The following is a 7,843-nucleotide window of genomic DNA, read 5'->3' as shown; positions in this document are numbered from 1 at the left end:
TTTAAGTTCGAAATATGCGCTATGTATGTTAGGAATTTCATTCCAATAACCTCAAGGACAGTGTTTTGAATAGTTCTCCTGAGCTAATTACTTGAATGGCTTTTTGAAGCTTAACTGATAATAATTTTATTGTCACAGATATTAATTTGGAATGCATCTAACAATCAGTGTAATTATATCCTTCGCTAATTTTTCAGTGGGTAAGCCTTATCAAGATAATAGGTCTGATCATCCTTTGCATTAGCTGGCACCTTGCATTGTTACTGTGCTTTGGAAGCCTCAGGAAAAAAGAAAACCTGGTTTGGGAAAACACCTCTCAGTGACTGCAAGGTTTTCTTTTCCCTGTTTTCTCACCACCACTCTTCACTATCACAACACTCTTTGGTACCAGCTCTGATATATCAGAAACCTCTGCTTCTTTGAGGACAAAAACACAGTTTCACATTCTAGGATCAGAAAAACAAGGCAAGGAAATGTACTGAGGTATTCTGGTTTGGTGTTTTTTTGGATACACCTAAAAATTAGAGAAAACTGAGAGCCAATAATAAGTGAAGCAGGAATGATTGTACATGAAAAGGTAATGAATTAAGGAAGAATCATTGAATAACCTTGCTCTACAAAAAACCCCAACCGTTTCACTAATGAAATAATTTTTATTTGAGATCTTTAGGAATACAAACAATTTTAGAAATTGTCTGCAGCTTTGACGAAACATGTCAGAAATTCAGGGCATGTGATATCTAAGGATGAGCACTCTATCTAGAACAGAACTTAGTAACTTTCCACTCTGATGTCACAAGGTAAAAAGCAGTAACTTTTAACTTACCCTTAAGGATCAACCTTGTGTAGAACTTATGGTGTAACTTCCTGCTCTTGGTCTTGCTCCTGCTCTTAGTCTTGCACTTCACTGACATTCAGTGTCAGTACAGTTCCTTCTAGCCATGCAATACTTACATATGCACTAATGGACTTGTCATCACTGACAGCCAAATGCTGAAGTCCTTACTTAGCATCTAGCCAACAGGATGATGTCAATGGAAGTTCTGAGGTAGGTACGAGTGAAATGCTGACAGACCATGCTGCCACAGAGCACAAAGTATAGGTGAATTGTCATTGCTTTCATTTGAATGAAATAAAGAGAACCAAGAGACACAGCTGAACAAAATAGGTCTCAAATCCTAGTTACTCAGTTCTGTTGGACTTCAATTTTACTACACTCTAATTCAGCTACCACTATATAACTGATGCTGAAATTGTTTTGACTTAAGAAAATATGACATCATTTTTATGAGAAAAACAATACCAATGTCACCATAATCTTATTTTAGGATTTTATTTCTAATTTAAACTCTGTAATCCAAGTTGGGCAACTGAAGTTTGGGGATTGTGGATAGCAGGAGAATATAGCTGGTTTAAGAATGTTTAGTAAAAAGCAGCCTTAGTAAATCATTCAGCAGAGCAATGAGGATTAAGGAAACCACTCAGCCTGAATCCACAACATCGGCAAATCTGACGTTTATAGTGGTCTCTGTATTGCCCAGACCTTTCGCAAACTATTTTTAGTGGCTAATTGTCCAGCTGCATTACATCTTCACCTAGTTTCTGTTTCTTAGCCAAAAGGAAATTGAAACCCTGAGGAAGCACGAAAACCAAGCCGTATATTAAATGGCATTGGAAATGTTGGAGGACTAGGATATTAAAAAAAAAGGAAAATGAAAAATCATCACAGGAAAATCTATTTTTGGGGGGTCATTTAAAGAAAAAAAAAGATTGAACTTGTCTGTGAGAGTGTGTTGAAAAAGCATATCCAAGGGCTTTTGTGGCAGGATAAAGTAACAAAGAGATATAAATTAAAGACCAGCTTTTAAAAAGCAGATTAGAACAGTAAGAGATAAATGCAAATGAAGGGTCAAAGCAGCATGAAGCCAAGGGAGCAAGGACGTATGGAAAGCCCAGGGCAGGATGGAGAAATGGATAAAAGACATGCTGGATCAGAGGCTTGAGCTGTTACAGCAGCAGCACTGAGGGCTGGCTGAGTTACAGGCTTCTGTCAGCAGTGGTTTAGGAGTATTAGGTTTGCCTGAATTAGTCTGACATTTCCTCATATGTGTTTATCAACTCTCTTTGAGGGCAACTGGCCTCTGGCACTTCGCAGCTCTGAGGGGAGGAGCAAGAATTGATTCTTCATGATTGATGCTGTTGTGCTTGTATAAAGTCACTAATTCCAGCTGCACAGCAAGTTCCCCTCGTCCCCCAAGCACAGCTGGAATGTAGCCTGTGTGCACTACATGAAGCTGTATATTATAACAGCCCCTGTTTATGGCAGACACCTGTAATACTTCAGCAGTCTACTATTTCATCGACTAGCTGGAGGGGAATTGAGCAGACATGCTGTTGTGCTAGGCAAGCTATGCAGAATGGGGTAGAGAGATGAAAATCACAGTGAAAACTTGGCACATCCCAAGTTCTTACACAGATAATTCTAAAATGACAAGCCCAAACAAAATGTGATACTCACAGTACTCAATGCTTAAAAAGTTATAAATAGCTGAGGAATTTCTAATCTACAAGGAAAGTTTCTCATAGACTGCACTTCGGTGTGTTAAATTTAAGCTTTCTTATCTTAATTTCCTCGTTTTAAGAAACACGCAGTGCTTTCAATTTGAGAAGCCTATGCACAGGGTCTGTCTGAGAGGTAATCAGATATATGCAGATGGGCAGTCAGACACACAGAGCACTAGGTAGTGTTCTAACAGCTCTGTCATTAGCAGACAGTTTCTCTGCTTCAAACAGAGTTGACACCAGCCTTATTTTACAGGAAAAGTTCTCCATTTACAGTATCTGGATTAATTTATGCTCATATTAAGATAGGGTAGAACTAGATAAATTTAGAGAACCAGTCCAAGAGAAGCAGGCAAGAAAGCTGAATTACCTTTTTTTTCCCTAATACTTTAGAGTTGCAATTCTAAATTTTATTTAAGCCTCAACTTGTTCCTAAGACTAGTTCTATTGTGTGCTAATTTTTGGTAACCTGAAAGCCAGAAATATTGTAATAATCTAGGAATCCATTGAGTTTAGTGATGTCAGAAGGGATTTTTTTGTCTATACATAACACACACAGATTCTAAATGAACAGTGCTTCATCCTTTCTAAACTCAAGCTCTCTTGTTCTTTTTCAGATGCTCTCAAGTCATAATAAATTACACATGCATGTAAACTTTCTAAAGGACCATCTCCTGTACTGCTGTATGTGTTTCATTATAATCAAACCTATTGTACTGCGCCTAGATTCTGTACTGCCAGGACCCAGTGTTCCCATCATTAGATTAAAAACTGTATGAGAAAAAGGCAACATCTTTCTACTGAAGCACACCATCAAAACCTAAAGGCAGGTATCGATATTAAAATATAAGCATGGTTACTGTCACATATTGCACAGTTAGTTAAATATCTTGGGGAGTCGAAATAAGACATTGCTATTTGCTTTTCTTCTGTTAGGAAAGATTCCCTGAAAATATAGAAAACACTATTTTTCTTTAAGACACAACAGTCAGGGCCCTGGCAAACACTGAATGTTTTAATTTATCTGCACTTTTTCATTACCAGAGAGGCCCCCATTATTTTTAAGCATCTTTCTTCATATGCCAGCATGGCAGTAAATAACATCCATACTAGAAGCCAAACAGGTTCATTAGTTGTGCCTCCATCCATAGCTAACTGGCTCAGGAATATGGTCTTTTGCCAAGAATACCAGTAAGCACAGATTTATCCAATGTTACTCCTCTGTGAAGATTGCCTTGCATCATCATTCAAAGTCCTAATGCATTGAGCTCCCACTTCATCTGGGAATGCATTTGGCCTGCGTCTTGTCTCAAACAACAGTATTTCAGTTACTTCCTTTTAAAAGGGAAAGATTTCTTGACAGAGGAGGAGGAAAAGGGGCAAGGAGACAGCTCAATCTGGAGGTCAGGATATACCAGACTGGATCAATATTATAGCTAGTGATTGTGGTGTGCAGATTTCTTTCTACTCATCTTCAAACAACTCTTGCAAATTCGTCAATGACACCCTAGAGAAAGGAACTCCATACAAAGTACCAGGACTGTTAAACTTGTAAAAAATAAGTGGTCAGGCATCAAGTGTGGAACATCCTGGAAGAGCCTGACTAGGACCATGTTAGCTTGTCCCACACAAGGAATTTTGTGTTGTTTTAGAAACTAGGAGAGGAGAAATGTCTAACATAAAAACAGTATCTTTAAAAGACAAACACTTTTTTCTTTTTTGGTGTTACTGTTAATACCTTAGCTTATTTTCTGTGAACATTTTCACTGTTCATTGAAGACTGTCTTCATGGCTGTATGTGCATCAGGTCAGGAAAAAAAAAAGCCTGAACTTTCACTTTTTGGCTTTATCTCACTGGCAGAAATCTGAAATCTGATATCAAACTAAAGTACTTGCAGAAAGTACAGAAACATAAGTCAGATTTCTTCAGTTCTTTTCTTACAAAACAAATGGAAACATTTTTTATTAATCTTAAGTTTAGGAAGTGCTTGGAACTTGATATGAGAGAGGTTGTTTGGGTTTTTTAGAAATTCGTGTTGGTTTAGCAGCATCTGTACAATATTAAAGCATGTGGAATACTGAAAGTGTTTATATGTAATTAATTTTTCCTCAGTTGATGAAACCAGTTTCACAGTCATAGACTTTGATTCTCTATTCTCATTGTCAAAAATTACATCACACTGCAGTAAGCTATGCTTAGATACGTCATTTTTTGTTACATATCTAGAAAAAAAAATAGTAGACTCATGATAAAAACAGCTTCTTCTTGTCTAAAGCCTCCTGCTGTTGAACTGAGCAAGATGAGTATCAATTTCCTGGAAAAAAACAGAACAAGAAGAAATATCTCCCAGATGAGTTTGGAATGCCTTGCAGCGATGGCAAGTTATCTGTCTTTCCAGACACTGTGGTAATTCCCGAGGGCTCTGCTAGCAGTCCAAAATGGAAACACAATTAGTGCTATCCAGGCTCCTCACCATAGCTTGCAGAAACAAACCGTACAGACATTTTCTAATGATATCACCAATGACTGTATTACTGGACCTAGTGAAGGTCACCTCAGCGTTTTTGAGCAAAGCTTTTACACATTTCTCACCTTCAGCAACAGCAGCTACTAATAAAGCTCCCTTTATAGCAAGAAATGGAGTGCAGATGACAGCACTTGCAGATGGAGGAAATTTTGGGGTTGCTCATTGGCTGGAATCAGGGAATGGTATATAGATGTCCCATGGAGGATGGAGAAGGCAGGAAGATCAGCTCGAAAGAAGCCTGGGTGAATCTCCTGCTTCCCATTAATGCCAGTGCGCGGATGCACTGGGGGCAGGGGAGGTGGCACCGATGGCTCTTGCCACTGGGCACGCTTCCCATAGGAAGGCACGAAGCGGTGCAGGCCGGCACACCGGGAGACCGGCGAGCCCTGCTGCTGCTCTCCTCGCTGAAGGAGGCGGCGGGCACAGCGCGGCACCGGCTCTGCAGTGTGCCACAGGGCAGCAGAGCGAGACTCGCGAGTCCGCCGTTTTAAAACACGCTCTGCTTAATTGTGAAGAAACATCTTTGGAAAATGAAAAATTGGCCGCATCCGCAGAAGACTCTGGATTCACAGCAGCCTTCCCCGCCGCTCTGTACCACCCGCACCACCCCGCCCCGTGCGGGGGGACCCGCGGCCCCACCGCGAACACCCCCGCGGCGAAGGGAGCGGGTTCCGCGCACGGCCACGGCCACGGCCCGGCGGAGGAGGCGGCGGCAGCGCTCCACCCGCTCGGAGGCGGCTCTCCCTCCTCTCCTCCCTCCCGGTCGGAGGAGCCGGCTCTCCCTCTGGAGGCCTCCGGCGGCATCGGCCGTGCTCCGCCGCTTATGTAACGCCGGGCCCGGCGGTACCCGGGGCTCCTGCGGGGCAGCCCTGCCATGGAAGCCCCACTCCCGCGTCCACAAGGCTCTCAGGGCACACCGAGCATGCCGGCAGCGCTCTAGAAAGGCACACGTAGCAGCTTACATATATGGCTCCAACAAACGGGTATAGGTGGGCCCTGTTCCTGTAGTACTTGGTGGACCGGGGAAACACTGCGGCCAAGCACTGGTGCATGATCTTCCCTCCCGTGGCTGAAGCGCCGCAGCCCGTCCCTGCAGGCAGGCAGCGATCGCCCTGGGCTGTGCCGGGCCCAGCAGTTCAGCTCCTGCACGTTTGTTTTGGAGGAGCCTGCGGGACAGTAAGCAAACCATGCAGCCTCTAGAAGTACACGCATGCCTTCTGAAGGCCACCTATGACAGCCCAGGGATCTGGTAGTGCTCTGGTTGGCCATGGCAAGATCCAGCTCCCTGCCAGTAAGGAAACGCTGCACCCAGCATCGACCGGACCCCCTGGAGAGAACAGATCCTCCCAAGGGATGGGTTTTAGCATCACCTCCATGGAGCTGAGGACTGCTGAACCAAGGAATTGCCTAGGATAGTAGTCAGGGGGTAACACCAAGATTAGGATCAAGCACTGTTTTCCCAGATGGGATGGGGAGGCAATGCTGCAAACAAGGAGCCATTCCATATAAACCCTTATGTGCAAGTACCCTAAAGCCCTGCAAATTCAAATGCTTTTCGGGCTTCCTGGCACAGCACGAGTTCAGTCATACCGGGGAAATAGCCTGTTAGCCTCCTGCTCCTCTCACCACAGCAATGGCAACTCATCCAGTCCCGTGCATCCTCGCAACTCTGATCTACTCTCAACAAAGGAAGGAGGCTGGAGAGAAGCTGTGACAGGAGCTGTGGGGGTATAATATGGGCTGCAAGTGCTATGATGCAGCCCACGGGTCTTCTCATCACATCTGGCAGGCTGAGCCTCAACCTGTGGCAGCTGCCTGTCTGTTCAACAGCTCTGCCGTGGTTTGAGCCCCGTGCAGCCTGTGGGCTGCAGGTGCTCTCCTCTCCCCTCACCAACTACATATAATTATCTCCCTGTTTGATGTTGGTAACAATTGCTGTCGTGTTTGCAGTGCTAGAAACCAAACACCTTGCTGAGAAGGTTTCTGAAAAAAACAAATGCATATTTTTGAAGTGTTGTGCTCAGGAGGATGTTTGTTGAGCTTTCTAGTTCTTTCTATAACCTAAAAAGAAAAAAAAAAAAAGGCAAAGAATCATTACACCTCCGCTGTCCAGCCTCCAGCACAGAAATAAACCCAACAGGCTGGCTCGCCTGACAAGCTGTGAAGACTCAGATAATCCTGTCCAGCTTATTCTCCACTCAGGGGCAATTTGTTCCTTTTAAACCCCTTAACAGCATTTTGCCAAAGCTGCCATCAGGGAAATTGTCACACGAGCTGTGCAAATATTTACTAAACCATCCCCACGCTCCTTCCCAAAGAGGTTATTGTTCCCCCCACCCCCCTGCCAGCACGAAGCATAGCCATGAGTTAATTTGGTATTACTGTTAACACTCAGATTTTACTAATTGCGTTTGTTTCCAAAGCGTTTTCCTTAGCAAAAAGCCCCCGGAGCCCGCGCTCACGCTCAAGTCCGCCACCACCAAAACACCCAAAATCAGGCTCGTTACCCGTGGGTGCAGCCAACTTAGGAAGAAAAAAGACAAAAACACCCTCAGGCCCCAGCGAGGATCGAACTCGCGACCCCTGGTTTACAAGACCAGTGCTCTAACCACTGAGCTATGGAGCCGCCGCTCAAAAGTCACCCCGGCTGTGTGTAACGAGCGTCCGCCTCCCTCCCCGCCGCCCCCTGCTGGGCTCCTCGGGCCCCGCCCGCCCCCGGCACAGCACAGCCGTACCGGTACCGCCCCCGGCAC

At 44.3% G+C, this 7,843-nt stretch overlaps 1 non-coding gene across 1 annotated transcript; it reads right to left on the bottom strand.

Annotated features, from left to right (window-relative positions):
- Positions 1-7,643: 7,643 nt before the first annotated feature.
- On the bottom strand, positions 7,644-7,716 carry TRNAT-UGU. Its single transcript has one exon. It is a non-coding gene; the product is annotated as a tRNA-Thr (tRNA).
- Positions 7,717-7,843: the final 127 nt, after the last annotated feature.

This window comes from Corapipo altera, unplaced genomic scaffold (assembly GCF_003945725.1).
Source record: "Corapipo altera isolate COAL_440 unplaced genomic scaffold, ASM394572v1 23, whole genome shotgun sequence".
Taxonomy (NCBI): Eukaryota; Metazoa; Chordata; class Aves; order Passeriformes; family Pipridae; genus Corapipo; species Corapipo altera.
The sequence above is the reverse complement of the archived record's forward strand: the minus strand, read 5'-3'. Positions and strand labels throughout refer to the sequence as shown.